At 34.6% G+C, this 15,624-nt stretch overlaps 1 protein-coding gene and 2 pseudogenes across 1 annotated transcript in view; 1 reads left to right on the forward strand and 2 right to left on the reverse strand.

The window, feature by feature from the left end:
• Positions 1 to 15,624, forward strand: part of LOC139955788 (uncharacterized) — a 491,243-nt gene that overhangs the window by 284,852 nt on the left and 190,767 nt on the right. The gene's annotated exons all lie outside the window — the stretch shown is intronic.
• Positions 8,960 to 9,612, reverse strand: LOC139975632 (uncharacterized; annotated as a pseudogene).
• Positions 9,597 to 13,869, reverse strand: LOC139955820 (uncharacterized; annotated as a pseudogene).

The raw sequence follows: 15,624 nt of genomic DNA on the forward strand, positions 1-15,624 counted from the left end.
CAGTATTTACAGCTGATGTCATAGTTAAGCGGTGCAGGTTGGTGACATAACTGCAGTATACCCATTGCAGAAAAAAAAACTAATCAAGAATGACTGTCAGACACAACTGAATGCAAACATTTGCATCAAAGAACTTCTCTATTTGATAGCAACTTTATGCTTGTTAATATTAAATTCTTTATTATGATGTGTCTGTGAACTGAAACACATTTGTATTGCTTTGTTAGCTATGATAGGACTCAGGTACAGTACACATTAAATTAGAAATGTTTTTGTATGTACATGGGATAACAAAACTTATTGTAGATATTGTATGTATAGATACACTTATTAAGATTACCATGAATACAAAATCATAAACATTTTAAATCCTCTTCGTGCATATTGTAGTTTGACAGAATAAAAGAAAAAAATAGATGTCTGTTTTGATGATCTTTGGGTTAATCATATCCAAATTTACATTAACACTTTCATCTGAAATTTTAATTTGTAGCCTGTTATTTTATAGGATCTAGTCAAGTGCTAATGCTGATATGTTATATGAATCAGTGATGTGCAGGATTCAAAAGTAGGATGGAGAGTTTGGTGTTGGGATGAGGATGGAATCTTTAATTTCCTAGACTAATTTTTGTAGGGGTATGGACCTACAGGATGGGTTGTAGGTGGATGAAATAATGTTACAAAAGATAAGTGTGGTTTCACAGTGTTTGAATGAGACTCTCAGATAGTGGGGTGCTTTCCCAGAGAAAGCTTCAAAGCTTAGACATCAGATGGTGCATGGCAAGGTATATTTAGACTACACTTTAGGTCTAAGGGTTAAGTAGTGCTGAGATATGCTTTTGAAATGCGAAAAGATCCCCTGACTGATAATGGAGGTGGGGAGGGAGTCCTGCCACCCCAGCATTCCCCTTTGTGCACACCACTGCTATGATTGAAATGATGACCATGGGTTTTAAGTTGCTCACAAACATCACTTTTTTGCAACAGTATATTTTTGTTAAAGACCCTATGCTCTTCACTGATTACATGTAGTTTATTTTGCAGAAATCATAAGCAATTTTATGTAAACTTCTTGCTTTTACTTCAACCATTATAAGATGACTCAGCTATTTTATTTTGGTCATATTACTATAATGAGTATTTCACTTCTAAGATATCAGTACCTAAAGGTTTTCGTACACAATATGTAAACCTTCTCAATTCTGGGAATATCAATGCCACGAAATTAAAACCTATAGTCAGTAATTAAATTTCTCAGAATAAACTTTGCAGGAATTAGAGAAAATGTGTTTATTTTCTCCTTTTAGCTTTGCATATAGTTTTGTCATGAGAAGAAACTTCCAAACTCACATATTGGGCTTTTGTTTATATTTTTAGGTGCAACACCCACAGACATTTATTGCCGCGCAAGGTATGTATTTATTAGTATTGTAAAGAAATATTTATCCAAGCTTTTGCGTATTATGAATCTAATTTTATTCCATTTAGATTCCTAGTTTGATGCAGATTTTTTGTAACATCAAATGGAAACTGGTTCATATATGTATTCCATATGCATGCATATCTTCCTTATTTAGGTTATATTACATATATTTGCATATATGGTAATTGAGTCCTGAATTTATTTGTTATGATTATTACATAGCATTGTAGTTACATGTAACTGCTCGCCAATGTTTGAAATGCTTGCTTGTTTTTATAGATCCGAATGAGAGGACAGCTGAGATGTTTTGGAAAATGGTCTGGTTTGAGAAAGTGGAGGTCATTATCAATCTCTCACAGCCAAAGGTAATACGTTTAAAACAAAGAATTCATGTTTTGTTTTTCTCTAATAAAACTTTGAACATGGACGGACGATAACAGAGTAGTTTGGAGATCTGTGCATCCTCCTTGGCACTCAGGCTTTATTTTTAACCAGTTCCTTCAAACATACTGCAGTCTGCTTCTTAATTGAAGTGAATGTACACCACTGTTACTATAAACATGCACCATCTGCAGCTTCTATTCCATTTATATGAATGTTTATATATTGACTAAGAAGAATTTCTCTCAATTTGCTGTATTCAATTACTCCTTTTCATGTTTGATACCATCAAGAAAAATTAATGAAGAGTGAGAGATCATGCACATGGCATTAATGTTTTCATTATATTTTATTAATATGTTAATTAATTGAATGTTACATTAACTAAATGATATGCTGTAATACAGTTTTGCTTTATGCTTATATCCACCGGACTAGATGTCATCTTTCCAGTACTGGCCCATCTCGGAAGGAACTAACAAGATAATTGGGGATTACACTCTGATCTGGTATAAGAGTTCACTGGAGGATCTGGATTTATCTATTAGAGAGATAAAGATTGTCAAGGTACGCTCTGTCTAATGTATACTTATTAAATGATAACAGATTGTCAAGAGACGTAGCCAACAACTGCTTACTAATAAAATTAGAAAAGGGTTAAAGTATAATGTACATTAACTTTATTTAGATTCATCTTCTGTTAAGTATCTGCAGACTCAAGAATCATAGCTTAATCCTCTTTTTTTAAGTACATAATGTAATATTTAGAGTAAATAATTGCCATCTCAAAGAAGGTATTAGTCATCTAGAAGACTTTTCATTTTACTTTTTCTAACAGGGAGACAAGCTCCATGAAGTTAAGCTCTGCCATTTTCTCTCCTGGCCTGACGACAGAATTCCACAGTCAGTTTTGTTGATTGATTTCATGAAGAAAGTAAAGGATCTCAAAACTACCAGGTCCCATCCACTTCTTGTACACTGCAGGTAACTCCTTTCAAAAGATATTTTGCTTTTTTCTAAAATACTTCACAGAGTAATCATCTGCTCTAAGGATTTAAATTGTAGAGCTCTTTTGTTTGATCTGTGTCTGTGTTAAATATTTATAAGGCTAGTGTAAGGATGAGTTTTCATGTGTTTGTTGTTTCATGGATGACTTCAAGGACAGCAATTAGACTAGTCTGGTTGTGTCTTAGTTTGTGTTTATATAATATGTGTCCTGGACGTAATGTGTTTGTCTTTCAGTAATGGAGTTGGTGCAACAGGTGCATTCATTGCTCTGTATTGTCATATATATGACTTTTATGGACAGCAAGAAGGCCAGCCTGGTTGTGTCTTATGTTGTGTTTATATAAAATGTGTCCTACAGATTATAACTTAAACTATCACAAAATGAGTGGAACCTAATAGTTCAGATCTTCCATTTACTTTAAGTCGCCCATCCAAAGGCTATGTGCAGTGTCGATACGGTAATCATACTTGTGATTTGGCATGGGCTTTGTAAAATACATTCAACTTTGGTTTCTGTCTAACAAAGGTTTCTGGAGTATCTTCACTGAGCATATTTCAAGGAATATTTCAGTGATCAAAGTTGATATCTAAAAAGATGATTCAAATTTTCAGTACTAGTAGGTGAATGCCACAGAATTTTTAATTGCAAAGATGAATATTTTTTTCTGTCTGTTGTACGAATCATATATCTTAAGCGGCAAAGCATATTCATGAGAAATAAACGTTGGCCAAACTTTGAGAACACAATACATTGCAGATACTTGGCATATATTATTGGCAACATAAGCAAAATGATGATACAAAAGAAATGATGACATCACAGACCACCCATTGTGATTATAGTCATCATAATCTAGCAACATATTGACTATTTCAGTCTTCCGTTCAAGTGCCATATTTATTGTGATGGAAAGATTCTTCTAGTGCATACAGTATACGTTTGTCTTTCAGTAATGGTGTCGGTGCTACTGGTACTTTCATTGCCCTGTATTGTCTGATGGATAACTTGAAGGACAGCAAGAAGACAGGTTTGAGTGTGTCCTCGTTTGTCAACAGAATGAGGAAGGACAGAGTGAACATGGTAGAAAATGAGGTAAATATTGATATAAGTTTGAAATTTATCCAGTGGTTGGTAATTACTAAGGATGGGTTGAGTTGCCGACCACTGAATACATTTGGATATGGTACAACATCACAAATTCATACAACTAACAGATGATTTGTTTCCAGTTGCATAAAATGTAATTCAATTCTCTTATAAGTATAGGCAAGTAATGATGATTAAAGTTAACTGATCAATACAATAATATTGTTCTTAAGGACCTCTTCTGCTCTGTACACAGAACGATATTTATGTGTTCTAGTCCTGCTTCTTTCTAGGATCTACCCACACCATCTTTCCACTGGCTAAGGGCACTCCTCAACCACATATTGGCCAAGTACCTCAGCCAAACAATTGGCTACTGCCCAAAACACAAAAGCAGATAATTTATAGGGCTTCATTGGATCAAGGAAGCAAAATTGCTTAGTGATATGTCCTGATGTAAAGCAAATTTGAATATATTTATGCATAATTACATCTATTTCTTTGAATATGCGTTTCTTTTGATCATATTTTAATATTAGTGTACACATTATACTGTTTCTAGGTTCAGTACTGGTTCCTCTATGATTGCCTGGTAGTAGATTTGTTGTCTCCAGAGAAAAAAGTACAAGAGGATGAAATTAACTTGGAAAAACAGAAAGATGAATTTAAGGTGAGGCAGACCTAGGTATGAATAATTAAATTTGAATCTCTATTTATGAGTTGTTTGTCATGTAAAAGGACGATATCCGATGATGATGATTAGAGCGGTGGAGGAATAGAAAGATGAGTTAAAGCTGAAGAATGTGAGGAAAGGCAACAACATGTGAATATCATCTGCAGATTCTTAACTTTAATGGGTTTGTATGATATGGTTGTATTCAATTAGACAGCATGCATAAAGGTATAATTAATAAATCAAAAAAGTTTAAGCTACATCAGGGTATTGAACTAATGATAATTGGTGACCATAGTAGCACTGCTGATATAGTCAAATTTTATACCATATCTTCTCATTTTTTATTACAAATGTTAAGTTATTTATCTGTCCTTTCTTTTGCAGATTTTAGAGACTTGTAGAGACTTTTCTGTTCAGCACAGTTCCACTGTCGGCCATCAGAGCCATAATGCCCAAAAGAATAGATATTCTGCCATTTTACCATGTGAGTTATGATAACTTTTATGTAAATTACTTAATGAGGTATAATTATTACTTTATTTGTGTAGTTTAGGGTGAGGTGGGGTAAGGGGCTGGGTGTGAGGAGTTTGTTTTTTTACCATTTCAACATGCATAATGCATATTTTCCCTAAGCCAAAATCGGGCAAAGCTACTGCAATGTTCCCTTGAGAACTACAGTTCCCAATTAACATATCCTGACCAATGGTTACTTTCTCGATTTAGCCCTCAATTACAGCAGCAGGCCAATGCTGCAACGATCCTGTTACATAATACGACAAAGCACAAACATGTAATATCAATCCAAAATTATATAATATTCATTCCCAGTTTTTAATTGGCTGTATTACATTTATTTCATTCTTTGATTCATTTGTCAATGTTTAATGCAAAAATAAGGTAATATATAATATTTATGCAAGTTCCTTTAAGAAACATTTATTTACTATCAATGCATGTAACAAGTAACTATTTTATTGCATGTGTATATTGCGTTATGGGTACATTCATTAACTGGTTGAGCAATAGCTGAGGCAAAATGTGCACACATACAACGAAAATTTTAGTACTTAATGTAACAGAACGGCATGTTGGGTGGAGACTGTGTTAGACTGATAACATTTAAGAGAAATAAAAATAAAATCAAACTATTAGCGAACTGCTTATCCACTAGAGAGCCTTCGTAGGAGAATGTGTAAAAGTAAGTTGGCCTGACGTTTCGATCCTAGCAGGATCTTCTTCAAAGGCTAAAGGGCAAGTAACAGTAACAGAAAGGACAAAACTTTCAGAAGGGCCTACAGAAGGGACAAAAGCACACAAAGACATTTAACAGAGACTATGAAAATTGTAAACCTTGTTGAATCTTTGGTACTCACATTGAAACAAAATACACTATTGAGATTGCCTTAAGGCCATATTGGTAGATCGTTTGTACCTAGCATAACGTGACTGCACACATCATAACGATAAGGCCTCTTTGTCACAATTAGCAACATTTATTAACCTTTATGTAATTAATCGGATTATAATTGTATTGGTGTGTTTTTTAGACCTTTCCAAAGCATTCGATATCATCGATCATGGAATTCTTCTGAGGAAATTATAACATTACGGTATTAGAGGTCTAGCTCTTTCTCTCATTTCAAGTAATTTGTTTAACAGGCAACAGTACGTTTCTTTTTCTGGAATCAATTCTTATAATCGTTCAGTTAAGTGCGGAGTTCCTCAAGGGTCTATATTAGGTCCACTTCTTTTTATAATCTACGTAAATGGTATTTGCAATGTCTCTAAAAATTGCTCAATTGTCCTTTTTGCTGATGACACTAATTTTTTTCTCTGACAGCAATGTAGAAACTTATTAAATGCATTTTATGATTGGTTTTCTGCTAACAAACTGTCTTTGAATATTGATAAAACGAATTATGTGGTATTTGGAAACTCCTCTAGAAAATTAAAAGCTGATTTATATGCATGGTATTTGCCGTAAAAGAGTCGATAATATTAAATTTCTTGGTGTGTGTATTGACTTTCAGCTCTTTTGGAAAGTCCATATCAATCATGTTTGTAAACAAGTTTCTAGAGGTGTAGGTATTTTATCTGAATTAAAATATACCTTTCCAAGGAAAATTCTGAGATCTATTTACTATAGTATTATATCTCCTCATCTATCGTACTGCTAATTCAGTTTGGTCTGGTACCTTCAATACTAACCTTAATAAGCTTTTCATTCTCCGAAAACGGGCTGTGAGGCACATGACGTCTTCAGCTCCACGTGATAATAGTCATTTATATTCTCCTCCTTAAACGTGCTCAAGTTCACTGATCTAATTTCTTTAAATGTTCTGTCGTTTACTTACCGTGCTATGAACAATCTGCTTCCAAGTTGTTTTGCTACCTTTTATACAACTGGTTACTCTATTCACAATTATAATACAAGACAAGCTGGTCATTTACCTACTTCTTTTTGTCGTAATTCAAAGAGCATGCAAAGCCTCCATTATCGATCTATTTCTTTGTGGAACAATCTTCTGATGAACTTGAAATCCTATACTTCCGTGGCTTCATTCAGACGACATCTGAAAAATTACTATGAAAGCCTTTATTGATTGTATCTGTTGTAAAGGGTGGGAGTAGGTGGTGGTGGTTGGGGGGGGATAGTGTTATTTGTCTTATTTGTTTAGGTTATCTGTTTTTTTCTTGGGGGGTTCTTTTTTAGGTGTTAAGGTTTTCTATTTTCTTTGATGGGAGTACTCTATTCGATTAAGCCCACAAGGGTTTCTTTGTTTACTTCCTTTCACATATTTTACTTATAAGCAGTTATATTGTCTTGTTCACCTTGTATTACTATGTGTTGAAACAAATAAATCATCATTCATTTATGTGATGATTATAAATGGAATCATTTCATTTTGCGGTAGGATTTTTATTAATTAAAGAGTTTAAAGCAATGATAATACTCCACACCAGATTGATAAGCATAAAACTTTGAGCTAGCATGGTTTCTTGTTTAAACAGCATAAACTTAACCTTCCCTGTTACTTATTTTGTATGATTTGTTACTCTGTTTGTTCAACTCAAACCAATTTTACTTTATGTACTCAAATGTTTGTTTCTGTGTAAGCAGCATAATAGTTCAGAATAAGAAGTGTTGTAAGACTTTATTTTATGGGTTTGTGTGATCAAAACAAACAAAGCATGGAATTTTGAAAATGTATGTTCTTACTGTTAATATTTGTCAGTCCACTAATTGTACGTATTGGGCAGTACTATTTGTTAATGATCAAAATCTTTACACATAGGTATGTGAAAATTAAGTAGAGTTGCTAAGAGATTCATTTTCCTGTCACAATTCATTAGATGTAATCTTTCTAATATTTTCAGATGATTTTTCACGCGTTGTCCTCCAAACACCCGGATCTTTAATTGGTAACACAGATTACATTAATGCTACAGTGATTAATGTAAGTATTATAGGCTATTCATATTTGCTTTTAACTATTTTAGCATCATACCTTGTTTCTGAGTTCCATCTTTGACATATTTGTTCTTATCAAACACATTTCTAAATGAAAAGCAATAGTTCAAAAAGTCATGTTAAAACTTACCAGTCTCATCTTTGGTAAAAAGTGCATTGACTGTGCCTTTCATAGCTTTAACTTTTTAGTTTCTCAATAGCAGTGAACATTTCTGCCGTTTTCCCTTAAATTCACTTCTTAGAGTTGCTACAGTAAAGATGCTTTTATTATGACCCAGTCACCTCTTCCTTCCACTGCTGAAGATTTCTGGAGGATGGTCTATGATTATGACTGTGCTGCTATTGTCTGCTTGAACCAAAGGGATGAAAACGATGAGGTACGTATACGTTCAGGCTGTTGGTTCTTTAGATACATGTAAAATACCAAGGAACTAGCAACACTTGTGTCTGTTTTCTGTCATTAATTTCTGGAGGGTGGTCTATGATTATGACTAGTTGCTATTGTCTGCTTGAATCAAATAGATGAACATGATTAGTTAAGTATAAGTACAGGCTAGATTCTGTAGATAAATGTTAATTTCTTAGGAACTAGCATCACCTATTTCAGTCTTCTGTCATTAATTTACATGTTGACATCATATTAACCTCTTGACAACACAACTTGCCAACTTTCAAAAACACAAATCTGTATTTCCACACCTTAATACTGTATTTTTCACCCCCAAACTGTATTTTGTTTAAAATAAGGCTTTCAACTACTTTATCAACTGTTAATCACTCAAACAAGAATAAGGAAAATGAGAAAAAAACTGGCCATTGTGATTGTATTAATTTTTACTTTGTAAAAGAGGTTAATATGCACAGTGGGAGATGTCTACCCAAGCTTCATCTGCTCGCTTTTTCATCAATGAATCATCCGGCCAGTCCAGTATCTATCTGAAAGTGTGCAAACTCAACTTCTAACTGATCTAATACATCCTCCATGTAATGAAAACATTTCACAAAATAGGCAACTGAATCAAATGACACATCCATTCGTTTTCTTGGATTTGAAACATTAGCATTATTAGAAGCTCATCAGTCAAGGGAAACTTTGTGATAACATAATCACATACATCAATGTAATACTTCCTAACAGAAGGATAGAATTCACAAAGTTGAGTTGAAGTGAACTCTCTTTCCCTAATGAAGTCTCTGATATCCTTTCCTAAAATGATGTCTTCATCTGACTTTTGGCTTTAACTGTATATTTGCATTTCTCTAGTGAATTTTCGTTGACAATAACCTCTGGTTTAACAAACCTCAGCATGAGCTTACGAAGAGATCATTGAGTTTATCCCTTAACCATGTACTTTAGGTTCATCCGTTTGGAGTTCCAAGTTAAGCCTGGTGAAGAGAGTAATAGTGACTTTCATGAACAAACAGTAAAGCTGGTTGTAATCCTCTGAAAGTGTAAAATAGATTGTTGCAGCTTTAGAATATGATGAACTGTCTTTACTGGCTGAATGTGAGTTTGATGTGGTCACTTTGGGTCCGACTGTTTTCTTAGATGAGACTGAAGTCATCTTTCTCACACTTTCAGAAGGAACTGGGTATGCTGCTCTTGGAAGATAGATGTTGTGCAGTTTTTATCTTTGGGATTTTGAATGATACCATTGACTTATTGGCTATTGCTCCTCCTGCGCTTGGAGACAGGGTAGACTTGACCACCCTTAATGCACATAAAGACATGAGAATGCTTGATGCACTTGAAGACTTGACTGCCCTTGATGTACTTGGCAGCTTGGTTGTGCTGGATGTTCCTGCAGACTTGACCACCCTTGGTGCATGTGAAGGCATGGCAATGCTTGATGCACTTGATGACATAATAGCTTTCTTTGACTTCTGTTCACTAAGATCATGAACACTGTTTCTTTTTTTGCAGCAATCCAGACCACTGTCACCAGCTTCATTTTTGAAGTATTCAACTAATGCTGGCCATTGTTCTAGTAGTCTGTTAATTGCTTTTTCAAGAGAGAGCCATCTGGTACAAACATGCTTCAAAAGTTTATGGCTTTCAGTACCACATAGCTTCTGCACAGATTTAAATTCTGTGTGGCACTTGGAAGACTTTTCTAAATAGTAGTATACTGAGATTAGTACATCAACAGGAATAAATGGCAATTGGGCTGCTCCCTTTTCCGCAGCTAGATGAAGAAGGTGACACTGACACCCAAGAAAAAAGACATCTTGGTTTCCTTCTTGACATTTACTTCTATGAATGCCCATCATAACTGAAGCATTGTCTGCAGCAAAACAGATGACATTTTTCCATGGGATACTCTTCTCCTTTAAGGAATTGTCAAGAAGTGGAAAGATATTTGCACCAGTTGATCTTTTTTCAGTTGTATAGCTATTTCAAGTAGCACACTCACAACTTTGCTTAAATCTTCATCAAAGAATTGAATTACAATTGGATAAAGCTGTTCTTCAGCACCTCCATAGGAGCTGCCATCAGTTGACAATGAGAACCGGGTGTGTCTTAGTTTGTGAATAATATCACCTGAAAAGAGATAAAAGAAGTAAAAACCCTACATGATGCCATGTAACTCAGTATTGTCGATTGTATAAACAGCTTAAAACCACAATCAACCCAGCCTGCAGAGGCCTTAGCCCACAGATAAACAGCTTGCTAAATGAAGAATTAATAATTATAATAATTTCACAAGCAAGGTCTTCAAAAATTAGAGAGGAACACACACACACTAAAATATGGTCCCATGAAGAAAGAACGAAGCCTTGCTGTTCATTAAGAATATATAGTCAATTATAATGCACATTCCACATGTTTAATAATGTTACTTCGCCATACAAATTAATAGCCTACAGTACAATGGTAGCAACCTAGACCAGGTCTAAGCTACGACCAGAATGAACTAACGTTAGGTCTACTACTATTTAATAGAAGTACTTAGTAGTGCTATTTATTGAGGCTAATGATAGGCCTAGCCATATTGTATATTAACTAGCCTACTTACTAGCCTATAGTACGATAGTAGTACTAGGACAGGTCTAGGCTACGACCAGAACTTACGTTTCGTCTACTAGTACCACTGCTAAGGCTAGTACTGGCAGTAGGCGTATGTTAGGATAATAGGCCTAGCTAAATATATATATATATATATATATATATATATATACTAGCCTAGGCTTGGCTAGTTATTCAGTAAACCCTAACAAATATCAGGCAACTTCGTTATCCCAATTATTACTGGTGTAAGTGCAAAATTACGATGATTTATTAACTACAACTAAGACTAACTAAGGGATATATGCTAGTCTACTCACTTTTTGTCTCCCGTCGTAAAGTCCTTGTAATTGCACTAGTCTTCGTCCGACGACAAGAGAACTTTGCGGCAAACTTGCTGTCTGGAAACGGCTTCTTCACCAATTCTGTGAAGTGATCAGAAGTGATCAGTGGTAAACTGCATGTTATGTTCCAGTATGAATTGCATAAAATATGCATCTGCTCTTATAACATCAAAGCAATTGTTACTAGATTTCATTAATGATGTTTTACTCTGCTTGTTGTTTCTGGGTTTTACCAATGTTTCCTTGATTGAAAGTGCTGTAGAATGTCGAAGGCCCAGCTATGTGAAATATGAATATCAACCCCACAAAGCTTATACAGTACATGGTGCTTATCTTTCCTTGATTCCTCGATAAAAGACCACTTTTCTGCATATTCATCTTTGAATGATTGCTTCCTGGCTTTGCCTTTTCTTGATACTTGACTCAATGTTGATGCCATGAGGTAATTGTTTGCTCTTAAAAACGCATGGTATTCAGGTAGTCATGCGATACTGTAACTTGTAAGCGTTAGCTTTCCTATATACGTCATTTGATACTGGGTTTCTAAAGTGTGACATGCATGTTCAAAAATGAATTACACAAAGGTATCTATTTGAGTGCTGATTCTGGTTCTCCGGTGAATGTCGAACACAATTAGTAATGTTAAAAGATAATACAGTATCAAGAAAGGTGGATTTGAGGCAAATAAAAAAGACAATTGATGATGTTAACGTATGTTACTCCGTGTCCTACAGTTGTCTATAAACATAGCCCCTTCTCCATTAAAGTGAAGGGGAATATATATGAGCAATGTCAATGATATCTTATGACACAAAAAAAATTGAAGTACTTATTACATTCCATTGTAAGTTAATGAGGCTGATCATTTAGGACACCATAACATACGTTAACAACACAGCAGGAATTTGGAGTTATAGAACTAAGCCACTGGCTCAGTGACAAATTTCATCAACTAGTTAGATAGAGTACCTTAGAACTACTAGGAAATGAGGTGTTTCCTAGCATGGAAGTTCTCAGTTTTCTCAATAATTTACATTCAAAGTGAATGTTGTTAACGTATGTTATGAAGACACCGAAAAATGAGACACCATAACATACGTTAACAGATGTCCCAAAACCATGTTTTAGACTCATAATGGATGATGGAAATAGTTTATAGCTATTTCAAACATGGTGAAATATTAAGTGAGTTGAATATTCTGTGAGAATTCCTGCCATGAGCCTAAAATAGATTTTCACATTTAGCATATGTTATGCAGGCTAGAAATGAGGACACCACACAAATTGTGACTGATACAGAGGAATTGAACTGCTAGCAGTAAAAGAACTGTTTACTATCAGTGTATGTGGGGTGTTGATCAGTTACAAATGTTTTGATATTCAAAACTATCAGTTGATAGTGAAATAATGCCCATTTAACGTATTTTTACGTTATGTTGAGGACACCGAACAATTTGTACAGTTTAACAACCAATAACAAGTTTTTTTCAAATGTATTTTTGAATGAATTTGTCCTCTGAGATGCCATTAGACCTATTCTCAGCATGAGTAGTGAGTTTCTGGGACTTGCAATCCCTAGTACACTACTGTGCAGTGTGTGATTAGGTTATAATCATGAAGAGTTGCCACCAGTTAACGTATGTTATGCATGAGGACACCAAAAATATGTACGTTAACAAAGATGAAGATCTTTATTTTCCAGCAGTTGATGAGATGGGTGAATGAGATTTGCTAGTGTAATTGAAGCTCTGCTTTCACTTGAATAGAAAATGCAAAGTCACGGCATAATAACATGGGAAAAACTAAGAAAAGTGCATCTCAATTACAGCCATTTTGTCACATTTTGGTGTCCAAAATTAGCACAATATTTGCAGTAAAACCCTCATAATTTCGCATCCACCCAATGTATGGTTGAATAACTATCAATGATATCTGATGGTATATTGACACAACCATTGAAAAGGGAAATACAAGCAAAGGAGTATGATGAATGGAAATTTCAGCAAAATGAAAAAAGGGATATAAAATCTCTCCAGTATCATATTTTTACATATATTGGCGTGTTCAACACTGAGAGATTCTTCTCCGGGTGTACGTGTGCGAATGTAAAACTATACAGGAAAATCTGGAAAAAAATTCATATCCGAGATGACTGTTATCAACGATGCTGTTTGCTGTAACCAGTCTTTTGGTTTAATGTTTACTGAAGTCAGCCAATCAAGTTGCACAAACAGTGTTATCACCACTTATCTAAATTTAGATCAGTGGTTATGACACTCAATTTAAGGTCAAACAAGTGAAGTCATGAGACTCATGACTAGTATTATTGCAGTCGCGTACGTTTGCGAATTATAAATGCAACGGTGAAAGCAAAATCCGTATTTCTTTAAAAGGAAAACATGCGCCCATATTTTCAAGGATTTTCCATACGAGATACGGCAAAAACGTACAAGTTAGCAGATCTGACATTCCTATGTCCAGTCATATTTGTTTAACAAAGATCTTCATCTTTTACAGACAACTTGCCTCTACTGGCCAGACAGTGGAAAGATACAACATGGCAACATGTTAGTTGAATGCACTGATGTCGAAGATAAAGACAAATACTGCTCGCGATGTAGGCTGATGGTTAATTTCAAGAATAGTAAGGTAAAGTTGAAATTGACTAAAAATCATCTCAGCAAAATGTATCATTGTCTTTTATATTCAATCAATAAAAAATCTTCTAAACTAAACTTTTCAGAAATTGTGAACATAGAAAAGATTTGAGAAAACACAATCTTTTTGCCTACATGCTCTCGGAAACATGAATCATTATCCTCTAAAATTAAACAAATTGGGAATCTCAATGCAAAATCTTTGGATTAACAGACCTTCGCCTCTATAACTCAGTTATTGATGAGGGTTGCAGGTGTATTCTTGCAGGAAGACAAGGGCAGGCATTAAATAAAAATGACCTCTGTCTCTTGGACACAATCACTTAAGGGTTATAAGCACTGAAACTGTCTGTCTGTAGGAGTCCATGGAAGCTAATCCAAGTTACCAGGTTGGGGATAATCCTGCTGATCTTTATTAATCTCCACAGACAATGGTTACATTGGATCACTATCAGCTAATTGAATGGTCTCAGGATTCAGATCAGACTGATGGGATTATTGAACTGATTGGAAAGATAAAACCAATAACAGAGGAAAAGAAAACTATTGTTGTTCATTGCATGTAAGTATTATGAAGGAACTTGTCTGAAATGTTACAGCATCACAGTGTATAATGACCATGAACCTTGTTTTAATATTACATGTTAATTATGTGAAATATAATAGGTGCTGTGAAGTCACACCGACAGCTTTAACATTTTTCATGGATTGTTCTTACATGTTATGCAGAATTACAAGTTTGTATCAAATTCCTGAATCATCTGTTTGAACACTTTATCACATATCACCTCATAAAACTGAAGATAAACTTTTTTTGTATCACAAAACATTTACTCATTTTTCTTCCAAGGGATGGAGCCAGTAGATGCGGTGTGTTTGTTTCCGTTTTATTGGAGATATCTCGTATCAGAGGAAGTAAAACAGGGAGGTTGTTTGAAACAGTTTATAAACTTACGGGACAGAATCCACATGTGATGAAGTCATTGGTATGTGTAATAAGCACAGTAAATGATATGCAAGAGAGGTTATTTTGTATTGATGTGATGAGATGCGGTTCACTTAAATGTGATACTGTGTGATTCCCACTTATTGTGAAGCTGTGTGATTCCCACTTATTGTGAAGCTTTGTAATTCCCACTTATTGTAAAGATGTGTGATTCACTTTTATTGTGATGCTGTGTTACTCACTTTTATTGTAAAGCTGTGTGATTCACTCTAAGTGTGATGCAATTTGGTTAAAGTGGTGTGATTTAATTTCAGTGTGATGTTGTGTAATTCACTTTCATTGTAATGATGTGTGTTGTACAATGAGATGTAATTCACTTGTAATTACGTGTGATTTAGTTTAATATTTAGTACAATTCATTGTAATTCAATGTTACTTTGATGCAAAGTTTCATTCAGTTTCAATGAGATACCTTTCTGACTTAACTGTAATGAGATGAAGTGATATTCAATTTAAATGTCCTTCATTGTATTTCAATCTTATTCAGATTAATTCTTTCCTTCCATCAAACATAATCATAAACTATTGTTGTTTTGATTTCTTCAGGATGATTATCTTCTTTG

Source organism: Apostichopus japonicus, chromosome 2 (assembly GCF_037975245.1).
Source record: "Apostichopus japonicus isolate 1M-3 chromosome 2, ASM3797524v1, whole genome shotgun sequence".
NCBI classification, from domain to species: domain Eukaryota; kingdom Metazoa; phylum Echinodermata; class Holothuroidea; order Aspidochirotida; family Stichopodidae; genus Apostichopus; species Apostichopus japonicus.